At 38.6% G+C, this 27,538-nt stretch overlaps 1 pseudogene; it reads right to left on the bottom strand.

The window, feature by feature from the left end:
- Positions 1–22,367, bottom strand: part of LOC101603883 — a 46,107-nt pseudogene extending 23,740 nt beyond the window's left edge.
- Between the last annotated feature and the right edge of the window lie 5,171 nt (positions 22,368–27,538).

Here is a 27,538-nt window from a genome sequence, read left to right as displayed (position 1 = left end):
GAGTTGCTTCTGCGAGTTCCTGCATTGAAAAGACTCCTGACTCAGTGTGGTTTTTCTCTGGTGGCCAGGAGAGGTTTCTTAGTTGTCTGACACTCATCGTCCTTCTTAACTCCTAGAGAGGAACCAACAGGCCTGGTCCTTCCCTCAGCACTACCTGACCGGGAAGGAGCCCCACAATTTACCTTTGGAAATTAACCACTTCTATGTGAGCCTTTATAATTTACTTCACTGAGAGTATCTTAAAGCCAGTTTTATAACCCTTAAATCATAACAAGTTAGCATCAGTGACCTGTTAATGAAAGAGGCCTTCTCATAAGACTTAGTTTATCCACTGATTAAAACCTAGGCATCAGGTAAACATTAGATTTAATCCAAATAAATGTTTTAATGAAGGAGCCCTTACCCTGATATACACATTAGGTAAATCTGATGCTTGTTTATGTAAGGAGTTTGTAACCTGATCAAATACCTTGACTCAGTTTACCTATTTAACATTTTGTCTAGTGAAAAAACTTTATCTAACAGATGTGACTTTAGGTGTTTAAAGAGAAGAACTAAACAGAATCACAGCTATATGCTGTACTCCTTTTTCCTTGTCAGAGACAGTTGGCTATTTTTCTCTAGTCAAAGTCTGGGGGACACATGGCTTAAACTTGCATGCGGTCTGAAATAAAGGGGGTTCCATCTGTTTTTTCAGAGTCCATTTTTCTATGAATTTAAGTAGCATATGTTGGAAAGCAAGAGCAAAATGAAATTACAGAGCAGAGAGAAATGCGTCCTGATATTCCTCATTCTATTGTGAAGTTGTTTGTTTTTACATAATGAATTTACCCATTTGCAAAACACAAGGTGATAGACTCTTGTCTATGTTTACCCTGGTTAAACCTCCAATTACATCTGCACTTATGACTTTGTGACCCACCTAGCATAGGCATCACTTGTGTCTAATATAAGATGAATTTAGACTAAGGCTATGTCCCTATATAAAACTTTTAGAGTATCCTTAAGAGTTTATAAACAGTTGGAAAACCTCTAACTTTAGGCATGGCATTTAGGTTTAGCCTGAAAATTTTTTCCTATATATGCACATCCTCATTTACATATTTTAACATTCTCGTCTAAGTGCCACTCAAAAAGCATTTTTAATGAGCATTCTATGTCCCCACATTGAAAAATTCCTTTCCAGTTTCTTTAATCAACTTATCTCATTCCATTATTAACCACCTTTCTCACAAGGCTATTATGAAAAACTACACCAAGTTAATCAATCCTATTACTCACTAACAAGTGAGTAGTCTAAAGACAATTTTATGTCATTTATATCAATAAGACATTAAACTAAGGCAAATATCATTGTTATCTTGAGGCAGGCTGGCCTAGAAGTCAGGTCAGTTGCCTCCTCCTTTTAAGGACATTACAAATTTTTTTCCCCTCTCACTACTTTTTGGAGTGCTGTTGCAGCTGGGTGGGGCTTGTATACACCTTACATCAGTCCTGCCTTACTCCTGGCTCTCTCCAGGAGTCCGGTCTAGCACACATGAAGGTAATGGCCAAGAAGACTGCCAGGAGGTCAAGGATTCTGACTACCTGAAGGGGAAAATGGGGGGTCTCCAGGACTGCCAGTAGGCCTCTGAAGAAGGCGGCCCACTGGGAGGGTGCTGAAGGAGTGGGGCCACTGGGAGAGGCGGCAGAGACATGGCACCTGCATGGGCAGAGGCACCATTGTCTGTCTGCCACCTGACTCTGACCCATGCCACTTTGAAGCACTTGCAAAGCTGACTTGTAGTTTTGCTGCTTAAAGGGAGTGAGGGGAAATTTTCTTCCTGAACTTTTCATTTCCCAGCCAGATAAGCTATGTGGGTCCACATGGATCCCCAGAAATCCAGAAATGACCTGGACAACTTCTTTCCAAAAGGAGCTTGTCTCCCTCTGGGAGGGCTCATTTCCTTAACTTTCAGAAGAGCTCTTATTCTATGAATCTGAGATAGATTTCTTTCTTTCTTTCTTTCTTTCTTTCTTTCTTTCTTCCTTCCTTCCTTCCTTCCTTCCTTCCTTCCTTCCTTCCTTCCTTCCTTCCTTCCTTTCCTTCCTTCCTTCCTTCCTTCCTTCCTTCCTTCCTTCCTTCCTTCCTTCTTTCTTTCTTTCTTTCTTTCTTTCTTTCTTTCTTTCTTTCTTTCTTTCTTTCTTTTGGTGGAAGGCAATGTTACCCATGACAGAGAAAGATTAGAAGTGCCAAGACAAGAAGGCAATGTTCCCGAGGGCTGATTAGCACAGGGGGGATTCCTCAGAGCTCCGGGCGTGAGCCTGTCCATAAGTTTAAGAGGCCAGAGACCTGCCCTACAGGCTTTTAAGAGTTCGATGTGTTACCAGTTTTTTTGGGGGGTGTGTGTTTGTCGGAGAGAAATACATACAGCGTTTTTGCCAACACCCAACAGGATGTTGGGGTCCAGGCAGAGGACGGCTGGCCTTTAGTCAATACCAAAGAGTGGCCCCAGCCAAGAGACATCAGTTGCCAGTTTGTCATGCCTGGTCACACGAGATGGTATGAACCAAAAATAAAAGAGGAGAAAGAGAAGCCTGCCAGCTCTCAAAAACATGGAGGCAAGGCTGCATGGGCCGATGTCTCCCAGTCCCTCTGGGAGAGCACTCACCCACCTTGTCCATCTCATCAATGCCCCCTGCAAGAATTGGGGCTGAGGCTTCAGCAGTGGGCTTGGTGTCTCAAAAGAGGGGGCGAGGAAGGGAGGAATGACTTCATCAAGGAGAGAGGCTCTTCTATCAGGTTCCTCAAGGTCACAATATAAGGGGTTGATCAGGCTGCCCACTCCTAGGGCAAAAAACAATTTTTTCCAACCTCAAGTATAGTAGTTAGATGAAAGGTCCCCCCTGGTGGCCATCATACATTGAAGGTAGGCCATTCAGAGGAACAAAATGTAATCCTTCTGTCTTTTTTAACATTTACCCCATTGTTATGGACAACTGCTTTGACATCCTTTCAGAGACCTAAAGGGGAGGAAGGAATCTGTCCCATGTTATTGGGTCAGGGGAGGAACGTCCTTAGGATTAGGGCAATGACAAGACACACAAGTGTTACACAGGCACACAGCCCCCCCCCCCCACAAAAAAAAAACAACAACAGATGCATGCTACAGATTCAGATCCATGATGGCCAGAAGAGTCTGAGTCCTTAGGGGATGGCTCAATAATGCCAAACATGGTACAGATGGGAGCAGATCTCCCCAGCAGGTTTGCTCTGTCAGGGACAGAGACCCCACTCAGATGAGGGGGCAGGACGTCTTGTGCCTCCTAAGGGTCTGTCCTTATGGTGTGTCCACCAGGATGTATGACCTGATTAGAATAACATAATTACAGATGCCACAGATGCGGCTTGCCAGCAAACTGAGTGTAAAAAAAAAAAAAAAAAAAAAGGGAAGACAAAAGAAAAGGAACAAAAACAGAAATGCACTTACCAGCTGTCAACCTGAGCTCCATGTGTTGGGAGTCCTCAAGATCTCTGGGGGGATCCCGGACTAGCCCCCAAGATTCTATTATTGTTGTTACTAACCCTTAGACCCTGAATAATCAATAAAATCTCCTTTGTTGGGGAATGAATTAACACAGTACAACTCATGGTGCTTAGAACCCAGTACCCTCCTTTACAACCTCTTCCCTAATGAAGACCCAAGATTGGGTCCTCTTAAGTTATAAGCAGAGGGGGAATGAAGGACTTAGGAAACAGAGGAATGCCATGACAGGCTTCAGAGTCACCAGTATGCCTAAGTTTCTGTTTCCCAGCAAGGTTTAAATAAGAATTTAACAGTTACTAAAAAAGATCACAAATTGCTTATGCCATACATTTCTATAGTCATAAGACAAGTTGCTTAAGTTCCTCAAACACACATAGCCAATCACAATAAAGGTTACCTAATCTGCTTGAAATTCCTCTAGCTCCCTGCCCACCAGCTCTGCCCCCCAGCATCCTAAGCCTATCAGAAAAATACAAGTGCAGTTAATACTTAAATCTACTAATCATGTAACCATTCCCCTACTTCTTTGTTCAAATCCCTATAAAAAACCTGCCCCCCCTGCTGCTCAGAGCTCTTGTATGGATCCACTGCATTGGTGAAGTCAAGAGTCTGAGCTTAAGCCTGAAATAAAGCTCCTTGCCTTTGCATACATATTTGGTTCTCCTTGGTGGTCCCTGTGGGTGCTGAGAACTGGCCATAACACTGATGTGTGTGCCCACTTGTGTATCTGGCTAACATGGGTCCTGGGGAATCGATCCTCAAACAGGGGTCCTTAGGCTTCACAGGCAAGTGCTTAACCACTAAGCCATCTCTCCAGCCAAAGAATCTTTATTTTTCAGAAGGTAGTGAGACCCGAGGAGATAAACCACCACTCACTTCTCTGTCAAGACCCAGGTGAAACTACAGAGGAAGTGTGGAGATGAACAAGAGTGCCACTTCCATGGTGAGCCTGCAAATCAGTGCCAAGGTGAAGGAGACAGATGCCGAAGATACGCAACACTTACCAAAGCAGAAATCCAGAGGCTCCTAACAGCTCATCGTGAGGTAGATTTAAAGCACACCCACCAAGGCTTAGGGAATTTTGTGGAAGAGGGGGCAAATAGATTGTAAGAATCACAGGCTGGGATGTCCTGCCCAGATGTACTGCCACTCTCCATGAGTGACTGCTTCTCCTCTAGCAGAAAATAGCAATAAAGAAAAATGTCTGCTGGGTTACAGAACCCCCCAGCAAGCCAGAAGTTACCCACAAAGAGCAGAGATAAGTCCTAGTTGCCCTTGAGCCACCCACAGTGAGAGACCAGAGAATAGAGAGATAAGCTCCCACTTGCCCACAAACCATCACAGTGGGAGACCAGAGAACAGAGAGGTAAGCTCCTTGCCCTCAAGGAACTACCAGGGAATGAAGATAAGTTCTCTGGCTATGCTGTAAGTTACTATAGTTACGGGCTAAGACAGAAACTGCAAGAAATTTAAACTAGGTAGCTGCCCACTCACACCATGTATGCTTCCATAACTTTACTTCCTTGTAGGAAGAAAGATATCAAAAGCCCCTCTTGCCTAAGCTCAGAACTGATGCCATTACAGAGTGATCTGGGTCTGCTAGTGTGAATAAATTTTCCACTCCTCTGTTCTAATGACTCTGTCTCATTCAGGAAATTCCTGCAACACTCCTACAACACATAACCCACAACCCCACAGGGAATACCAGTAACCCCACTGAGAAGGGTCCCCTGTAGACTTGGAGCAGGGAGGAAGGAAAAGATGGTATTAACCCATGATGTATCCATACAAAATATGTTCTTAATAATAAAAAGAAATTATAACAAGTTTAACAAGTCACTGAGGTATTTTTGAAAAAATAAGGGATTATATTTGAAACTACATAAGTGAAGAAATAAAATAAAAAATACATTTGGATTGGGGGCTGGAGAGATCACTTAGTGGTTAAGGCATTTGCCTACAAAGCCAAAGGATCCTGGTTCAACTCTCTAGGACCCATGTAAGCCAGATGTACAAGGGAGTGCATGCATCTGGAGTTCCTTTGCAATGACTGGAGGCCCTGGTATTCCCATTCTCTCTCTCTCTTTCTCTAACTGTTTCTCTGTGTCAAATAAATAACTAAAATATATTTTTAAAAAACATGTAGATTTCAACAAAACAGAAGGAAAACTCACTTCTAGTTTATATTTGACCAAGATGTGTTCAATATTTACATTATCAAAATGAGCTAAATAGCTGTTCTTAACTAAAATGTAAGGGCTAGGGAGGTGACTCGGCAGTTAAAGGCACTACTTTGCAAATCCTAACAGCTTAGTTTCAATTCCCCAGTACCCATGTAAACCCAGGTGCACAAAAATGTGTCTGGAGATTGTTTGCAGTGGCGGGAGGCCCCAGGATGTCTCCCTGTCTCTTTCAGAAAAAAAAAAAAATCAAGATATATCAATTTTAAAATGATGAACAGGTCCACTATTGAGTAAGACTATAGATGACTTTTCTTCCCTAGCAGGTTGCATAATACTCTCCAGCATTATGGAAGCTAGCCAGATGACAGGGAGCTTCTATCTCAGTTCAGGCTTGATTTCTCAGTGTCCTGCAACCAATGTAGGTAGTATCTTCAGCAATAAGTTCTTAACATCTATTTCTGTTGGGGAATCAAGAGCAGTGATGATATCCTGCACTGTTTAGGGGAATTTTCTGGGGCCTTTATGACTGGGAGGCATCCTATTCTTGGATAAAGTTAGTCCCTTTATTCCAGTTATTTGCTCAATTATCCCCTGTTGCATTTACCAAATGCTCTATAGGGTATATTTTCTTATTTATTTCACTTGCTTGCCATCTTGAAAATCCTGTGACATAGAGATTTTTTTTTCTGTTTTTTTTAAAATATTTATTTATTTATTTGAGAAAGAGAGAGAGAGAAGCAGATACAGAGAATGGACATGGCAGGGCCTTCAGAAAATGAATTCCAGATGAGTGTGCCATCTTGTGCATCTGGTTTATGTGGGTACTGGGGAATAGAACTCAGGTCATTTGGCATTGCAGGCAAGGGCCTTAACTTCTTTTTTTTAATTTTTTTTTGTTATTTTTGTTTATTTATTTGAGAGAGACATAGAGGGACAGAAAGAGGCAGATAGAGAGAGGGAGAGAGAACGGGCACGCCAGGGCCTCCAGCCACTGCAAACGAACTCCAGACGCATGTGCCCCCTTGCGTATCTGGCTAATGTGGGTCCTGGGGAGTCGAGCCTAGAACCAGGGTCCTTAGGCTTCACAGGCAAGTGCTTAACCACTAATCCATCTCTCCAGCCCTGCCTTAACTTCTAAGTTAACTATCCAGTTCCCTTTTTTGTTTCTGGTTTGTTCACTGATGCAGTTCTAGTATTCCAAACAGGTACACAATAGTTCATTGATAAATATTTATTGAAAGAATAAGCACAATCGCCTTTAACCTCCTCCCTTCCAAGTTTCAACTACCAAGTCTTTCTGATTCTGTTATCAAAAGCCAATGGAAAGTAAAAATTTGTACTTGTGATACATTTTGAATTTGAAAAATGTGAAGAAAAGAGTAAATCAAGACTATGATAGATGATTTAGGTCTTCCTATCAAAAAGGTATACACTTGGCCTAGAAATAATGAAGATGTTTCTTCCATAGAAGGCAGCTCAGGACTTTCTTTATTTCTTTATTCCTCACTCAATCACTAAGCCTATTTCTAAAATTGAGTGCATGATAGTCCTCCTAGAAATGTGTTGAGCTTGATGAGGGAGGAAAATTATTCCAAAATAACAGCAAGACCTTTTCAGCATGTGCCAACAGATTGAACGATGTATGCTGGAGAATGAACCCTGAGAGGTTTTGCTCAAGAGGGTAAGTGTCTAAGGTTTAATAATGGAAAGATTCCTAATTTGAGATCGTTTTTCAAGAACATTAGAATTGGCACTGGCAAACAGCCCTAGGAGATAGTATAAAATCACTGTTAGGCACTGAGAAACATGAACTTGTCAGTGTTTATAGTAAATGAAATTGAAGTACCAGATATTGCTTTATAAAAGAGTGCAGGATGGGCACAGAGTAGCAAGAATGCTGGAAGAGACATGCCATGAGGCTAGAAATTGGACCATATAATTATGAACCCTATAAAGACCCAGAGCACACATAATTTATCAAGCCTATAAGATGTGATGTTGAAAGGGACACCCAAATCACTAATATTAGTGGTGATGCTTTTATATAACAGGGCTGAAAATACAATGTAATATTAGAGAGCTAAGGTCACCAATAGAGATTTAAAGTGAGAAGATTCCAGAACCCCAAAGACTCCTGGTAGAGTTTGCTGTCAGAGGTCAGTTAGATATAATTTTTGTATTGAATGGCAAAGATATTCCCAAATTTGTTCTATCAAAGGAGTCTAGGGGCTACAGAGATAGCTCAATGTGTAAGGCATTTGTCTGCAAAACCTAACAACCCAAGTTTGCTTCTCCAGAGCCCATGTAAAGACAAATGCACAAAGTGGTACATGCATCTGGAGTTCCTTTGCAAAGTCTGGAGGTCCTGGAGTGCCCATTCTATTTCTCTCTCTCTCTTTCTCCCTCCCTCTTTCTCTCCCTCTCTGTATCTGTCTCTCTCCCTCCTTGAAATAAATAAAATATTTTTAAAAGAGTCTAAACACAGATGACTATGAGTCTGAGGGAAATTTCTTCAATATAGAGGTATCATCATATTAGTCTTAATTCCTTTATCAGCTAGTTTTAAATCTAGAGCCCCTGGTATAAAAGTTCATTTTCCTGAAATTAAGATATGGTGGACTTGAGAGATGGCTTAGCAGTTAAGGTACTTGCCTGTAGCTAAAGGATCCAGATTCAATTCCCTAGGACACATGTAAGCCAGATGCACAAGGTGGTACTGAAGAAATACCATATATTTAATGTTTCTAGATTATACTAGTCCAAATTTAATATAATCAATATATCTATAAGAAATGTAAATGTCCCTAGAACTTCCAGTGAAGCAATAGATGTTGCACTTCCCTCCTCTGAAAGTGCAGCATGGGAGATTCCTCTGATGGTAGCTAATAAGAATGCTGTGACTCTGAGCCGGACTCTTGGACAATATATAACTACCTTATCTCAGGAGACAACTGCCTGTACTTAATCTTATTTGATAGAACTCTACATTCATGGATATAAATCCCTCCCCTCTCTAAGCACGGGAGAATTCAGACAAAGGATTATAAAAGGTGTACAAGTCCAGCACAAGCTGAGTTCAGGGTCTCTGTCAGCTTTTTGGCATTATCCCACAGAGTTCTGCGTGTGAATAAAGGCTTTCTCCCTCTCTGTGAGGTAGATTTTGCCTCATTATTCTCATTGACTCATTAATTCCTAAAAGAGTGGTACATGCATCTAGAGTTGGTTTGCAGTGGCTGGAGGCCCTGGCATGCCCATTCTCTATCTGCTTCTCTCTTTCTCTTTGTGTCTCAAGTAAATCAACAAAAAATTTATATATCTATATCTATATCTATATCTATATATCTATATCTATATCTATATCTATCTCTATCTATATCTATCTATATATATATACACATATACATACATACATATATATGTATATATGAGAGACATGGCAAAATTATGATAATTATACTTGGTAAGTGTGGTGGTTTGATTCAGGTGTCCCCAATAAACTTAGGTGCTCTGAATGCTAGGTTCCCAGCTGATGGAGATTTGGGAATTGTTGGGGGCAGTCTATGGATGTTATAGCCTGTTTCCCCATGCCAGTATTGCAGACTTTCCTGTTCCTATTATCCGCTTTATTGGCCAGGAGATGATGTCTACTCTGCTCATGCCATCATTTTCCAAGCCATCATGGAGCTTCCCCCTCAAGCCTGAAAGACAAAATAAACACCCTTTTGCCCACAAGCTGCTTTAGGTCAGATGATTACTACCAGCAATGTGTACCTGACTACAACAGAAAGATTTTCCATCCTTCCCCAAGGGCAGCAGTGGACATTATCATAAGTAAGCATCACAATAAAAAAGGAATACATTAACATTTCAAGGGGTTCTAGACAACGAATCAGAGTTGTCATTGTTGCCTAAATCCAAAAGTGTCAGCATTGGTCATGATAGACAGAAATGTGATAGGTGTTAAGTAAAATCCTGGACAAGTTCCAGCACAGTGAATTGACTGAGTCTGTGAACTTACCAAAAGGTCATTTCCTTGATTTTTGGATGTATACTTAGAAGAAAAGTAATTCATAGCTTGAAAAACACTAACATTGGGGTATTTTCAGGTAAGATTTATTATATTTGGTGAGAAAAAGACAAAGAAGTAAATACAGCCCTTCCCACTTTAGCCAAGACAAAAATGAAAACAAAGATTTTTATCTACAAGATGGGCATAAACTAGTGCTATTCCTAAACTTCTAGGTATTTAGGGGTAGTAGTTACCACTTGGATGCTCATGAAAAAAGCAGAATAGGGCTATAGCAATGGCTTAGTGGTTAAGGTGCTTGCCTGCCAAACCTAAGGACTCAGGTTCAATTCCCCAGTACCCACATAAGCCAAATGCATATGGTGGTACATGCATCAAATTCGTTTGCATCAGCTAGAGTCCCTGGCACACCTAGTCTCTCTCTCTCTGCCTTTCTCTCTCTCTCTCTCTCTCTCTCTCTCAAAGAAAGAAAGAAAGCAGAATGGTCTAAGAAAATTAATACCACCAATTAAATAAGTATAACCCCAAGTGTATATGCTATATCAAATGCAATTAATTTTTGCTAGAAATTAAAATTCCTGCTAGTATAAAATCAAAGCAGGGGTAATAGTCATACAATAGATAGTATGTTCTTAAATACTTTAATCTGTAATGCCAATTACCCACACAATTTATTTCCCTGATTAGCAATGCATAAAATAAGTCTGTACCCTGTCCTCTTACCACAAGAGGCAAAATCCACCAGAACATCTGTATTTTGCATAGGAAATTCTCCAGTATATTATGAAGAAGAGATTTCTTTAAGAAAAATGTCATTCTCAAGAAAAGGAAAGAAAAAAGGAAGGAAGGAAAGTCATTTTCATAATTAACAAAACCCAAACCACTGCAAGAACTACACCTGCTCTTTTGTTCGGTGGGTGGGTAGCCTGAATTTCCCTGCCTGACCCTTACCCTTCAATGCTATTTCTTTCTGACTCAAACTTTTGCTAAGAGCTCATAGCCTTAGTTTTGTTCCGATAGTGACTGAAACAAGTTCCATGGCATACATCTGTAATCACTACTGATTTGGTGAATGAATTCTTTGCCATTTCTATACAGAGGATTAAACTTGTTTGCAGTAACAGTGGAAAGACAATGAACTTGACTGACAATGGAAGATGTCAGTGGTGGTTTGGTTCAGGTGTACCTCATAAACTTAGGTGTTCTGAAAGCTAGGTTCCCAGCTGATGGATGTTTGGGAATTAATGCCTCCTGGAGGGAGTGTATTGTTGGGGGTGGGCTTATGTGTATTATAGCCAGTTTCCCCTTGCCAGTGTTTGGCACACTCTCCTGTTGCTGTTGTCCACCCAATGCTGGCAAGGAGGAGATGTCCAGTCTCTGCTCATGCCATCATTTTCCCCTGCCATCATGTAGCTTTCCCTCCAGTCTATAAGCCAAAATATATCTTTTTTTCCCATAAGTTGCTCTTGGTCAGGTGATTTCTGCTAGCAATCGGAACCTGACTGCAACACTGTCTAACATCAACTGACCAAATCTTTTGGGGAACTTACAATCTCTTCCTTGGTAGATGTGCTACAGTGAGAACAAACAAGTGATGTAAGTGTTTACACTTGTGCCCACTTCTTCATGCCCAAGCACGTGCTTTTAACCCACATCTGCCCCAGTTGGTCATTGAAGCTCTACTGCTCTTTGTTTCCTTCTGTCTTTGGTTCTCCCTCCTCAGGCATCTCTTTAATACTTACCCTGCATTAGAAACCCCATCTTTTGGCCACTGGTACCACCACCTTGGCCTGTATCTCTTCTGCTCAAGGATATTGGTGTTTTCTATTGCTCCTGATATTGAGAATTACTCCCAGGGTCTGTTTCCCAGAAATACTAATCTTCAATAAATGACTTATCCAATTGGCTAAAAGTGATATAAAGTTATATAAATTCAGCAATTATTTGAATAAATGTGCATTTTATTGGACATATATGGGAATAATAGTACATATAGTTTATGACATTATTTAGCCTATCTTGAACATAAATTTGAGAGCTGCTGGAATAAATTCTTTAGTCTAATATTGTGCCCTTATGTTGGAAGTCATTACAATGGAGGTGATTCACTGTTACTGGAGATGTCTTAAAGCTAAGATACTTCACTTTATTACTTATTAGATAAAACATTGCTCCAGTCACTCACATAATGGCAATTGCACACTCTCTGATCTCCAAGTTGTCTGAACAGTTATTTTAGTTTCCCAGGGTGGCAAGTCAGCAAGCGGCTTCTTAGGTCCTAAGATAGAGGGCACAGGTGGTTACCTCTGGGCAAACTGTGACTCACATTTGTAAGTCTGCCATCTCTGGTAGAACCCCTGGCATTTGTTGAAGGTCTATTTCTCACTCCTTCAAAGATAAGGCAGAGTAAAAGCTATATGGACATCACTTTTAAAGCTTACTTTCCTTCCCATTTTGTAGATAATGAAACTGATGCTCAGAATATTGATTTTCTCGAGGCTACACCAGTTTGAATGCAGTTAGGAGAATAATTCAGATCTCCCTAGTTCCAAATAAGTATGTTTTTATGACTGAACAGCCACTTTTCTTTTCAACACAATTGGGGGGGGGGGAAACCTCTCTCTGTTAGCACACAGATAATCCTATTGATGCAAACAGTAAACTAAGACTAGATAATGTATTAGGTAGATTTTGATTTGAAATTGTAAGGAAATCATAGCAAAAAATAAGGAATTCCCTGAAACATCTAACCCAGAGAGAAATAATAGTAGAATAAATTGATATATTTTGTAGGGAATAGAAGGAAATAGACTTAAGAGAATTTTGTTAAACTGTGATTTAAGAAAAGGCTGTGGTGGTACTGAAATAAGATTAACTTGTTTAGCACATACTCTAAGTGCTCAAATGAAAAGAGAAAGCATCTAAAAAGAGAGTAGGTGTTTGCTGGCTTTCTCCTATAAGCAGAACCCAGAGGCAGGGAGCTTCTTTCCCCAGCCTATGAAGCCCAAACGTTAGATCATCACTCATACCAACAAGAAATTGAGAAAACAGATTCCAAAAAGTTTAAGTTATAAGGTTTATTTGAGAAAAATTTAATATCTAGAAAAGGCTGGAATTGTGGAGGGGATTCTAAAGAAACAGAAAGAGAGACAGACACCTCCCTGCCCCCCCCCCACACACACACAGAGAGAGAGAGAGAGAGAGAAGCAAAAGGTTACAAGTCTTTTGCCTTCACATTAGGAAAACTGCTAAGATGTAAGTTAGTAAGGGTCCTCTCTCAGCATCTCAGCCCAGTAGGAATTGCACACCTGGTAAGCCCCTCCTGGTTAGCTCACTGGAGTGGGCTTTAGAGAGCTGCTTTTCCTACTTCTGTATCCTGAGTGTTGGGATTAAAGGTATATGCTGTCATGCTGGCTTAAATTTGTATTTTATCTTAACTATTTTTATTTATTTATTTGTGAAAGGAGAGAGAGAGCAAGAGTGAGAGAGTGAGAGAGAGAGAGAGAGAAAGAGAGAGAGAGAATATGAATAAGGACAAACTAGGGCCTTTTGCCACTGCAAACGAACTTTAGACACATGTACCACTTTGTGCTTCTGGCTTTGAGCAGGTAGTAGGCAATTCAGCCGAGTCTGACAAGCTTTGCAAATAAGTGCCTTTAACCACTAAGCAATCTCCCCAGTCCTAAATGTTGCTTTTATTTAGAATTTTAATATATGAACATATTACAAAGTGGCTATCTTCCCACTAGGTTTTACTCTTACATCCCCTCTCCTCTGCCCACATTCCACTGAGAGTCCTCCTCTGCAGCAGGAAGGGGGGAGCGAGGGGCCTCTGTAATCACTCTGGGGTCATGAATACATCAGTCATTTTTTGTGGAGTAGACAGTGACTCAGAGTACACCTTCCCACCATGTGGCTCTTACATTCTTCTGCCCCCTCTTCTGCAATGTTCCCTGATTCTTACAGGGCATGTTAGAATCTCCTTTAGTGCGGAGTTCTCGGCAGCCCCTGATTTTCTGCTTTGATGAGTTTTGAGTCTTCTTGGTGTGGTTGTCTAGTGCCTTCTTGCTGCGGAGGCTGTCCGGCTAGCCATGAAAGCAGCACCCATATTCGTATTTAATCTGCCGTTCCCCTGTGATGTTTCCTGGGCTCTAGAACGTTTGCATGGTTTTATTGAAAATTTTTTTGTCAACATTCATCAGGGATACTGGTCTATAATTTTATTTTCTGGCTGTGTCTCTGTCTGGTTCTCATATTAGTGTAATGCTGGCTTCATAGATTGAGTAAGGGATCACTCCCTCGTTGTTAACTTTGTGAAATAACTTGAGAAGCAGTTGTTTTAGATTTTTTATAAAGATTAGGTGGAATTAAGCACCAAATCAATCTAGACCTGGACTCTTGTGATTGGGAGGCTATTAATTATTCTTTCAGTCTCATTAGATGTTATAACTCTATCCAGGTAATTTATTTCTTCTGTATTTAACTTTGCCAGATCATATGAATCAAGAAATTCTTCCATTTCTTTCAGATTTTTCAATTTGTGGAAAATAGGTTTTTGTAATGTTGTCTAATGACTTTTCTTATTTCTTAAATTTTTTAAATTATTCATTTATTTATTTATTTGAGAGCGACAGACACAGAGAGAAAGACAGATAGAGGGAGAGAGAATGGGCCCGCTGGGGCTTCCAGCCTCTGCAAACGAACTCCGCGTGCGCCCCCTTGTGCACCGGAGTCCTTAGGTTTCACAGGCAAGCACTTAACCGCTAAGCCATCTCTCCAGCCCTTCTTATTTCTTTAGCATCTTTATTTATCACTAATATTGTTGATTAGAGTCTTCTCTCTTTTTCTTTTAATTAATTTATGCAGGGTTTTTATTGATCTTGTTTGTTTTCTCAAATAAGCAACTCTTTTTTCATCAATATTTAAAATTGTGTAAATTGCTTTCTTCATGTCTAATTCAGTTTTCTGCCCTGATATTGACTATTTCTTTCTGTGTGCTATTATTGGGTTTAGATTTTTCTTATTATTACAAAGTCTTCATAGTTTGTTATTTATTTGAGATCATTCTATTTTTATGTAGGCATTTAGAGGTATAATCTTCCCTCTTAACAGTGCCTTCGTTGTCTCTCATAAATTTTGGCATGTATTTTCATTCTCATTCACTTCTAGGAATTTTTATTTCACTTTCTTCACTGACCCGTTCATTGCTGAGTAGTGTGTTGTTCAGTCTCTAGGAGTTTGTGTGTTTTCTTGTTGATTTCTAGCTTTATTTTATTGTGGTCAGATACAGTGCAAAGAGTTATGTCAATTTTCTTAAATTTGTTTACACTTGGTTTATGTTCTAATATTTTAGAGGAGGTTCCATGTGCTGTTGAGAAGGTGTTTGAATTTGGATAGTATGTTCTGTAGATGTCTAAGTTCATTTGATCTATGGTGTTTAGCTCCACTCTATTTATTTTCTATGTAGATGATGAGTCTATTGACAGTAGTGGAATATTAATGTCATCAGATATCATTGTGTTGGGATTTATTTCTCATTTAATGTATATTATGTATTTTGCTTTATAAAATGTGATACATCTGTTTTTGGTACATACATGTTTACAATTATAATATCCTCTTGGTGAATTGTTCCCTTAATGAGTATAAAGTGGCTTTCTTTATCTCTTTTGTTTACTTTTAGTTTAAAGTCTATTTTGTCAAATATTAGTATAGCCACAGCTGGTTGTTCTTTATTTCCACTTGCTTTGAACATCCATTTCCATCATTTCACCCTAAGGTGGTATATGTCTTTAATAGTACGTTTGGTTTTTTACTTAACCAAATGGATGGATGCAATTTTTGGATCCAGCCTCTTAACTTGCTTGTTTTAATTGAGAAGTTTAGTTCATTGTTATTCAGAAATATAACTGAGAGGTGTGAGTTTATGCCTATTAAGTTGAAGACCCTGTGGAGTTTGGTGTTTTTCTTGATCTTTATTTGTCTTAATATTTGTTCTACTTTAAAAAAATATATTTTAATATTTTATTTATTTATTTTTTATTTATTTGAGAGTGACAAACAGAGAAAGAGGCAGTTAGAGAGAGAGAACGGGTATGCCAGGGCATCAAGCCACTGCAAATGAACTCCAGACACCTGCACTCCCTTGTGTCCTAGAACATCGAGCCTCAAACTGGGGTCCTTAGGCTTCACAAGCAAGTGCTTAACCACTAAGCCATTTCTCCAGCCCTTGTTCTACTTTTGATTGTTGTTCTGTCCCTTCTGTAGCCTCTTTAGTATGTTTATTCTTATCTTCAGTATGAACTAGTTTATCCAGTATTCTTTAAAAGGCTTTTCTTTCTATTTCTAATTATGAGGGATAATTTTTCTTGGTATAGTAGTTTGGGTTGGCTGCCATGGTCTTTCAAAATTTGAAATTCTCTATTCTAAGCTCTTCTGTTTTCTAGAGTTTCCATTGAAAAATTGGGTGTGATGCTAATAGGCTTACCTTTGTAAGTAATGAGCTGTTTCTGTATTGTAGCTTTTAGTACTCTCTCTTTGTTTTCTGTGTTTAGTGTTTTAACTATAATGTGATGAGGTGAATTTCTTCTTTAGTCCTATCTATTTGGTATCCTGTGTTTCACCTGTATTTGGATAGGCCTGTCTTTTTTAAGACTTGGGAAATTATTTTCTATAATTTTATTGAATATATTATCTATACCTTGGCCTGTAGTTCTTCCCCTTCTTATATGCCCATTATTTTAATGTTTGGTATTTTGAAGGTGTTCCATAGTTCCCTTGTGATCCGTTCATATGTTTTTTTTTGAACTGCCATATTTGTCATTAATGTTAGTCGCTCAGTCTATCTCCTGTGTCTCATCCTCAGTCCCTCTACATGATCTATTCTGTTAGACAGACTTTCTTGGGAGCCTTCTAAATGTGTTATTTCATTTTTGATTTCCATTAAATTTTTCTTTCCACATCTCTATCTCTTTATTGGAATCAATTTTCATTACTTGGTTTGACATTTTTTATCTTTTGAAATTCATTCCTACATCTGATTATGCATGTCTTCTTTGAGTTAATTTCACTCTCTAGGAGTTCTTTTTGTTGTTTCTCATTATTTTCATTCAGCTGTTTATGGTCTAATTAAGTTTTTGAAGGTACTTATTGTAATTGCATTATGGAATTCTTTGGAGTTTCCTGGAAGTAGTTTTCATTAGTGGTTTCCACTATGGGACAAAGCATTCTTGGTAGGCATATGGTGCCTTGATTTCTTGTGTTATTTGTTTTGCACTTGGGTTTGTCCATGGGGAAATGGTCCTTTTGTCTTGCCTGGAATGCATCAAAAGTAGCTCTTGTGGAGCTGGTGTTGAATGGCCTAGTTTGCCTTGATCCACATGAATGTGAGATGCTGGACACACCTGAAGCTGAGCATATTACCATGTGCATTGTTATGCAAATAATATGGCATAACAAAAGCATTTGTTTCAGTAGCTTTATAAAATAACCATAAATCTAAATGGACACAATGAAGCAACCAGAGAAGAATGAAGGAATAAATTATTAAATTAAGAAACTTAAATCATGAGAATTTGAAAAATGAATTTAATAATTTGAGTTTTATAACCACATGTAAATATTTAAAATCTTACTAAAGTACATACAATATAATCTATATGATAAAATAGTGGGACAGGAAAGAAATAAAACACATAGCCAAACCCATCACCTTAATGCTTATAGGGTGAGCCAATCAATATGTACTTAGAAAATCATAGTAATTCCTTCTATTCTTAATTTCAAAGGTGTATTTAAAAGAAACTAGTAACTCATGTTGTTTAAGAATATTTATATGATAATTGGAGATATTTTAGACTTAAGTTTTTTGGCCTTTTGTGAAATATATTTGACAACAAAATAAGTCTAACAAAAAAAAAAGCAGTGCAACTATCACCACTTCTTTCTCATATAGTTCAAAGGGCAATTACCCAAATACTCATTAATGTTAGTAAAGGTTCTAGGGAAGAGCAATTAGACTACTAATACTTCCTTTTGCAATTTATTTTAACCTTGCAATTACCAGTACACCATATACCTTGTCTTCTTCATGTTTTTGAAGAATAAATTTGAATAATATTTATTTATTTAAAATGATACAGGTAATTAATAAAATTACATATCATCATTTTTATTGATAAAAGAATTTAAATTATTCCCAATTTGAACACTAGTGCAAACAAGCTAGAGGATCACATATTTAATTTTTATTTTGAGGTATAAAAGTCCTTGAATAGCCAGGCATAGTGGTGCACGCCTTTAATCCCAGGCAGAGATAGGTTGATTGCCATGAGTTCGAGGCCACCCTGAGACTATATAGTGAATTCCAGGTCAGCCTGAGCTAGAGTGAGACCCTACCTCAGAAAACTTAAAGAATTCCTTCAATGATCTAATAGCCCATGCTATTAAATACACACACACTATGATATATATACATCTGTGTTGATCAGAACAGGCTATGCAATTCAGGTAGAATTTATCTTTCATGTTCCAGTGAATTCTGTCAACAAGGATAGTTTTCTTGCTTGTCATAGATATCAATTGAGAGAAGGCTGGGATCCAAGATGGTTATATTCTAGAATGCAGACTAATGAAGCTTTCTTTCATTCACAGCATTACTCAAGGAAAGAGATCATGTGAGCCATAGGCTAGTTTATAAATATTCCACTTACATCTGTGGTTTATACTAAAGATAGGCAAAGATGTATAATCATAATCTGCCAGGCTCCCCCAGTGGGTAGTGCTGAGGAGGAACCAGGCCAACTGGTTCCTCCCAAGGAGTTAAGGAAGAAGGGATGAACGCCGGATGACTCAGAACCTCTCCTAATCACTGGAGAAAAACCACACTGAGTCGTGAGTCTTGTGGAAGCAGGAACTTGCTTTATTGTTACAAGCAGTTGCCTATATAATGTTGAGAATGAAGGCAGGGATTTTAGGATGCGGGAAGAGGTAAGGGCCAATAGTAAACTGTGACCTTTGAGATGATTGGTCCCAAGCGCACATGCGGGAGTTCCAACTCCTACGTGGAAGTAGCAGTCCAGAAGCCATTAGGCATAGCTGGCCTGAGGCAGATCACCAAACTTTATCTAGGCTCAGGAAGTTCCATTAGGCCTCACACCCAGGCCTCTCAAGGCTCAACATCTCCCTCTTTTGTTTTTGTAAGAGCATTAGTCACCCTCACCCCTGTCTTAGGTTGTCTCCCTCTGGGGATCTTACCCATCACTGGGTACCAGGAGTTTAGCTCACTGAGAACCCACTCCATGGCTTGTCTTAGGTTGTCTCAGTAAGTCTTAGATCTTACCCCTCATTGGTCACACGGAGGGCAGAGGTGGCAGTGGGTCATCTGAGGAACTTAATTCCTGAGTTGCCAGCCTGTGGTAATGTATCTCAACCTGGTGGAGTGTTATTGGCTCTAGCCGCTGGTAAATGAATTGTGTTATTTTGTTAATTACACAAAATCCTACAGTGAGAATAAGGAGGAGGGGAAGGAGGGGCCTAAGTAGAGGGAGGATATAGGGTAAGAAGCCATGTAAGCCCATCCACAGTGGTCTATCCTGGAGGTCCCACCATCTCTTCTCCAGGCCTCTTGAAGTTTTTTGATCTTGTTCTGAAGGATTCCCGATTTATTGGTGTAAAAGCAGCATTTTTCCTGTAAAAACAAGCATATGCCTCCCTTTTTGGCCGTTAGTAGGTTTAGTCCCCTCATGTTTTGTAGGACTACCTCAGCCAGAGAATCTAGCTTCCAGGAATGATATCTACATCTGGGATTAAGGTAGATGGGGCACAAAGGCCCGTCCAATTGGTGGGCAGAAAGTCATAGGCCATCCCATCTCCACAAACATAAACCACTCCAGAAGGCAGGCAGCATGGAGCATTGGGCTCAGTTGTGTTAAAAGTACAGAAGGAAGGATGAAAGTATCTCACATCTATACTGGAATTATTAGGGGAAGATGGGGCCCAAATGCAAGTTCCAGAGGAAACATTGGGAAAAGCTGGACGGGGATGGGGATAGTTGCTGAGCAATTTCAATGGGTCCCTCCATCTTACCCATATAGCTTTAGAAAAATTTAAAATATTTAGGGTGAATAATGCTTTTTCTGTTGGTCATGTGGGGGTAATGATCACCCCCCTTTTTTTTGTAATTGGGACTTGAGTGTCTGATTTTCCTATCTTTAAAATTTTAGTTGTACTATGGTAGTATAAGCCTTATATATGAGGTATAAAAAGTAGACATAGCTCATATTTTAAATATATAATACTTATATCTCATATTTAAAATATTTAATATTTATAAACACAGGCAGAACCTGTCACCCGACTTGAAAACAGTACCAATTGATTTATAGACTAACTCATTTAACTTAGAAATTTTTAGCACCTGTGTTTGAAAACATCTCTGATTAGTTTAGATACCTGTGTTGGTACAAATTACCCAGGGAATATTGGAAATAGAACCATAGAGTTTAACAATTTTAAACCAAAACAGCTAGCTAAATTTTAATATAACCCTTGATAAATATTTTTGAAATAAAAATATTATTTGTCAACCCATGATTTTGGCTTAAGCTTGATAGTTATTGATTGTATGTATCACAGAAACTTATTAACATAAAACAATTTTATGTTCTACCCATGACTTAAATTTGATAAAGCTTAAGCAAGCTATCCTTACATATCCCTGGAAGATGAAAGTTATCATTACTGAAATTAAATCACTTAAACCTAAGTGATTAAACCTAGTTATGACCATTCAATAGAATTAGCATAAATAAGACAGAAACTATTTTTAAAGTTACAATGTCTTTAGGTATGAGTATTTCACCTTTGGAAAATATCCACTTCTCTGTGAGCCTTAAGAATAGTTAAAACCTTGATGAAAAGAGGAACCTAATTTACTTTACTGAGGGTCTTAAAACCAGTTTTATAACCCTTAAATCATAACAAGTTAGTATCAGTGACCTGTTAATGAGTGAGGTCTTATAAGACTCAGTTTCTCCATTGATTAAAACCTTGGCATCAGGTAAACATTAGATTTAATCTAATTAAATGTTTTAATGAAGGGACCCTTCCCCTGATATACATATTAGGTAAGTCTGATGCTTATCTTATGTAAGGAGTTTGTAACCTGGTCAAATACCTTGACTCAGTTTACCTATTTAACATTTTGAGAAACTTTATCTAACAGATGTGACTCTAGGTGTTTAAAAGAGAAGAACTAAAGAGAACCACAGTTATATGTTGTACTCCTTTGTCTTTGTCAGAGACAATTTGCCATTTTGTCTCTAGTCAGAGTCTGGGGACATGTGGCTTAAACTTGTATGGGGTCTGAAATAAAGGGTGTTTTATCCATTATTTCAAGTCCAGTTTTCCATGAATTTAAGTAGCATATGTTGGAAAGCAAGAGCAAAATGAAATTATAGAGCAGAGAGATAGGAAACCTGACATTTTTTATCCTATTTTGAAGTTGTTTGTTTTTACATTGCAAATTTACCCTTTTGCAAAACACAAGGTGATAGATTTTTGTCTATGTTTAACCTGGTTAAACCTCCAATTACATCTGTACTTATGACTTTCTAACCCACCTAGCATAGGCATCACCTGTGTCTAATGTAAGATGAATTTAGATTAAGACTATGTCCCTATATAAAACTTTTAGAATATCCTTAAGAGTCTGAAAACAGTTGAAAAATAACTTTACTCATGGCATTTAGGTTTAGCCTGAAAATTTTTTCCTACATATGCACATCAGTCCATTACAAATTTAACTTGATCAAACTCTCTGGGCCTGGGCAGAAGGATGCAGCCAGCCCTTATGCCAGTATCCCAGTTCCAACAAAGTCCTCTGCAGTCTTTCTTTTCCCTAAGAAAGCTCATAAGCCAAACCTTGAAGTTCAATGCTGTCTGCACTTAGTATTCTTAGAATCTCATCAGAATAGTTCATAATATTTGGCTTACCACTCCAGTAGACACCTTCAGTTGCAAGTACCAAGTCCATGCCTACTCTTCCAAAACAAAGGTTCCAAAAGATCAACATCCACATAGTCAGGTTCATCTCAGTCCACTCCTTGGTACCAAGTTCTGTATCAGACAGCTTCAGGTTTACTGAGATGAACTTCCAGACCAAGCACAGTTATGGAGGAAGGGATATTTATAGAAGCTTACAGATCCAGGGGAAGTTCTATAATGGCAGAAAAAGCTGGCCTGCCTTCACAGGCCCAAGCAGAGAGAGGGAGACAGAGAGAGAGAGAGAGAGAAGGAAGCCCAAGCCTAAAGGTCAAAATCCACACAGTGTGTCCACTAAGGACATATGACTTGTTCAGAAATACAAAAGCCACAGATGAAGCTTGCCATGACCCATTCAGAAATACAAAAGCTGCAGATGCTCCTTGCTGGGTAACTAAAAGTAAAAGGAAAGAGAAAGAGAATGAAGAGATGCTGACAAGCAAGTTCAGGTTATAGAAGCAAAGTTTAACACATTAAATATGAAAACCTGCCTCATAACTTATGAGGGTATGCTCACCCACACACCGATTGACCGCCTCGAGAATGCCTCTCACAGGGCACTAGTCCGCTGGGTTCCCGGAGCCCCATGTTGGGTGCCAGATGCCAGGCTCCTCCCCAGGGGGTAGGTAGTGCTGAGGAGGGACCAGGGCTGTTGGTTCCTCTCAAGGGGTTGAGGAAGAAGGGGTGAACATCAGATAACTCAGAACCTCTCCTAGTCACCAGAGAGAAACCACACTGAGTCGGGAGTCTTGTTGAAGTAGGAACTCACTTTATTGTTACAAGCAGTTGTCTATATAATGTTGAGAATGAAGGCAGGGATTTAGGATGGGGGGAGAGGTAAGGGCCAATAAAACCGCGACCTTTGAGATGATTGTTCCCAAGTGCGCATGCGGGAATTCCAACTCCTACGTGGAGGTAGCAGGCCAGAAGCCATTAGGTGTAGCTTACCGAGGCAGATCACCAAATTTTAGCTAGGCTTAGGAAGTTCCACTGGGCCTCACACCCAGGCCTCTCAAGGCTCAACAATAATCTACTTTAAGAAGTGGTGCTGGAATGAGTACAGAAGGATTGTTTATCAGAAAATTAATTTAGCTATATTATGGACTGATTTATGCTACCCCCAAAGTCATGTTTTAAGGCTATTAACTGTACATTTATGCACATTAATGTCTTTGAAAATAGGGCCTTTAAATTGGAAATCAGGGTAAAGAAGGTCATCTAGCACAATTCAACCAGGGTCCTTAGACGAGGAAATAGTGAGTCACAGAGACAGTAGGGATGTGTAACACACAGGATGGTCATGTGCAAGCAGGATAAAAGCCTCTTGTTCGAAGTACTCAGTTGCTGGAATTATGTTATAGAAGCTTGAGCAAAGGGCAGAAGTAAAGTATATCTCTTCATGTATCTTTCCAGAGTATTCTACTGATTTCTGCGGCATTATGAACTCCAGTTAGAACATGGTCTTGCCAGTTGTGGTGGTGCATGCCGGTAGGATATTGCTGAAGAGGCAGAGACAGGAGGATCAGGAGTTCGAGGCCAGCCTGGGCTACACATTAAAAAAAAAAAAAAAAAAGAACATGGTCTACAATGAGGGCAGTATAAGAAAAGTTCAGGAATCCAAGGAGGCAATTTAATTCATATCATGTTATCTAGAATTCTTGACAATTCTTGAAAACACTACACAGATAAATTTCTCACTATATTTAGTTATCTTAAGCTTTTGATGTGAAAAGTAGGATCAATTATCTGGGATATTTAATTGATTATTTCTATTTGCAGCATTAAACTTTCAGTCCAGTGAGAAGTTGATGATGAGTCATAGGCAAGATTTATTTTATCTACCCTCAAGAAAAAAAAAAAAAAAAGCCTGAAATAGGGGAGGGGTGGAAATAGCCTCATGGGCAACTAGGTGGAAACAAATTCTTTCATCAATAGAACTGAAAGTTTCAAGTATTTGTTCAATATAGAATTAACTACTTTGCAAATAATGTCTTCAAAATTATGTGAGTACCCTCTTAAATGTTAATATCTGAGAAGTTGCTAGCTTTGGTGATATAGTCACCATATTCCTTAGGGAAAAATATCCAATTAATAAAATAATATATTATAGGCAGCTCACTTTCTAAACTCTTGAAATACACAACAAATTACACAAAGGAATTTAATGCAATGAGTTGACATGTGTGATGGGTGAATAAATTTATTTTGTGGGAATTTTGTAGCTTTAATTCCATCCTATTCAAAGTTCATGCTGAGTTAGATAAAACTGTTTTTAAAAATCTTTAAATGGAATATTTTCTTAAGAACATAAAACCTACTTGAATAATAACACAATTATAATGTCATCCCTTGGGTACAGGCAACATTTTGTTACATTAAAAAAAATCACTTTATTCACAATGATATTTCTAAGTAGAGAAAACAAGCACTGTAGGAATAATTTTAAAGTTATCTTTGAAACCTTGATGTACAGCAAAAAAAATTAAAATCTCATTATGTTGTTAAAACTCTAGAAGTCCTATTCTTTTCATATCTAAATGCATATCAGATTGAGTTATTCTTGTTAGAACAATCTAATTAGAAAGGAATATATTCTGAATCACTTAAATCTATCCAGGGAAGAAAATTAACAGGGCTATGTCATCTAAACTATCAGAGTGCATACATTCTATTAATGCTAATTGTGTTTATAAAATGCAAGTTACTTCCCTTTGGTCTGTGTATCCATGTTAATGTGCACAATTTAAACTAAAGCAAAAACACAAGCCAACAATATTCATATAAAATGAAAATGATTAGTTTTTTTAATTGCTGTTATAATAGCATGCTACCCCCAAATACTCTAAAGCTCCAACATTTCCAGCTTGATTTTATTTTTTATAGCTTTTTTTCAAGTCTGTAGAAACAAAACTCTCTGTACAGGATTAAACAGTTTCTGATCTGAACATTTATCTAGGGGAATTTAAAAAGTTGCTTTTGGAATTTGGCTAAGAGGCTGAGAAGTAAACAGAAAGCAAACAGATGGGAAGAATAATATTGGTATTTATTAAATGAAGCAAAACATGAAACTACTTAAGGAAAGGTGGAGGGAGGGCTAATCAAAATCTAAGAAGATATAAATAAATCATATGGAATTCTCTGATTTTGGACAATGGAACACTCAGGAGCCGTAGATCATTGCCAGAAAATTTTCAGGGCCAGGGATGGGATACCTTCCAATGAGTTATTGACCAGGGAGGTCCCAGATGCCCTCACAACATTATAGGCCATTGCCAAGGCCCTTGGTTTCCCACCAGGAATCGAAGGTAAGACCCTATTTCCGAAGACTCCACATACTTGGGCTGCAAGGCCACTGAGAACTCCTGCTGGAACTGAACTGATAACCTCCTCATATAGACCAGCTGACAGAAAGCTGGAAGAAGCCATTCTACATGTAGTTCAATGGGAGAGAGAAAAATCACTTATTGTTCCATTAATTCTCTTAATTATTTAGACATTCAATTAAACTTTTTTTTTTTTTTTTTGAGGTAGGGTCTCACTCTGGTCCAGGCTGACCTGGAATTAACTCTGTCATCTCAGGGTGGCCTTGAACTCATGGCAATCCTCCTACCTCTGCCTCCCGAGTGCTGGGATTAAAGGCATGGGCCACCACACCCAGCTCAATTAAACATTTTAAAATGAAAAGAATAGCTGGGTGTGGTGGCGTATGCCTTTAATCCCAGCACTCAAGAGGCAGAGGCAGGAGGACTGCTGAGATTTCGAGGCCACTCTGAGAATACATAGTGAATTCTAGGTCAGTCTGATCTAGAGTGAGACCCTACCTTGCAAAACCAAAATAATAATAATAATAATAATAATAAATAATACAGTTACATAGTAAAAAATTGTCTCTCAAACTCTTTGAACATTATGCAACATATATATTCCCTGAAATTTCTCAAAAATGACTTATGCAGCTTTTCTTATAGCTGTTCCATTTCCTATTCCTAGTCAAATTCACTTCCCATCTTAATAAAATTTTAGTAATACTGCTGAGTAAAACTGGAACTTTTCACTTAGGTTGTGAACCCTTAGTTACAATCAATGCTTTGAGTGACAGGACAAGACTTCAACTTGAGTAGAGCATCAATTAGCTTTCAATTGCTGGGACAAAACACTCAACCAGAAGTAGTTTATAAAAGGAAAGTGCTTATTTCTGACTCATTCTTTTGAAAGGAAACTTCATTCCATTTTGACAGCATCAGGAGAGAAGTACAGTGAATGAGCTAGAACACCCAATGATAAGAGTAGTAAACCTCAAGACTCACCTGCAATGACATACTCCTTCCATCAAGGCTCCACCTCCCAAAAGCTCTGCCATCTGAGGATTAATCATGAAGCTTGATAAATCACAAACACAGAAGGCTATGGGGAACAATTCACATTCATGCCACCACATGGAGCAAGCTCAGATAAAATGAGCTTTTTCTCCATAGTACACTCATGTGAAAGCAACACTGATTCTGCATAGTAAGGTTGGAGGATGATATGAAGTTTTTCCTTTCAGTTGAATTAAGCAGAAATTATGTTTGTAACTGTGTCACAACAGTATACCTCATGATCATCACCAAGTGTTTTAATCAAGTGTGTATAAGCTATGTAAAAAATAATGGAAATAGTGCACCCTCTAAATTCAATATTAGCAAGTTACCATATAGAAAATGATTGCTAGCTCAGAGGTGAGTTAAAAGGTCTATACTGAGCACTCATTGCATTAGGCTTTATTGGGGATGAAGCAAAAAGAATGAGGAAGATTCATTCCACTTAAGTCTTCCCATCCAGCTTCTTGAAAACAGTATATACCATAATGACCCCATATTTGGCCTTGTCCCCAGTAATTATACATTTAAACCCCACCTTGTATATTTTCTAGTTACATATCTTTAGCCAGTGCACCTATCTTTAAGAAATTCTATTTACAATTTGTAAAATGACTATGGGCAGATGGTAAGATGCTTTTTTATGAAAGGGTCCCATATTGAATGCCAGGTCCACAGTTACTTATCTATTTTAAGTCAACTCTGTTTCTCTTACCTTAAAATCAGAGGTCTTTTATGACTCATTTTTAAGGGATTATGATACCACTATCATTTTTATCATGATAACTTATCTGTACAACTTAATTTTCTGATTAGAATCCAGCTCCGTTTAAAGATGTTTGGAGTTGTTTACCTCCTTTGACTCTAAAATGAGGTATGAGATCAATAATGCTCACATTCATGCTTCTCCACTCTTCCTAGAGAGAAAGAAACTAAAAGCAACTGTGCACTGTAATTACTCTTTTCACTGGGAACCCAGGTTTAGTAAGTCATGGACTATGCCATCAGAGCCTCTAGTGTATGTTCAGGAAGACATGGACTATGACATCAGAGCTTATAGTCTATGTTCAGAGATGTAATCCAAGTGCTGACTTTATCCTTTTTTATTTCTAATGTACGGCAATTTTTAAAACAAAAATGTATAAGGTTTAATATATGTGTAAATATATTCATAAATGTATATATTGTACATTGAACACTTCAATCAACACTTATACCTCATTTGCATGCCCTGATCCTCTCTTAGTTCCATTTTTTCTCATTTTTTTTAAAATTTTTTTATTTATTTATTTGAGAGCGACAGACACAGAGAAAGACAGAGGGAGAGAGAGAATGGGCGCATCAGGGCTTCCAGCCTCTGCAAACGAACTCCAGACGCGTGCGCCCCCTTGTGCATCTGGC

Source organism: Jaculus jaculus, chromosome 1, assembly GCF_020740685.1.
Source record: "Jaculus jaculus isolate mJacJac1 chromosome 1, mJacJac1.mat.Y.cur, whole genome shotgun sequence".
NCBI lineage: Eukaryota > Metazoa > Chordata > Mammalia > Rodentia > Dipodidae > Jaculus > Jaculus jaculus.
The sequence above is the reverse complement of the archived record's forward strand: the minus strand, read 5'-3'. Positions and strand labels throughout refer to the sequence as shown.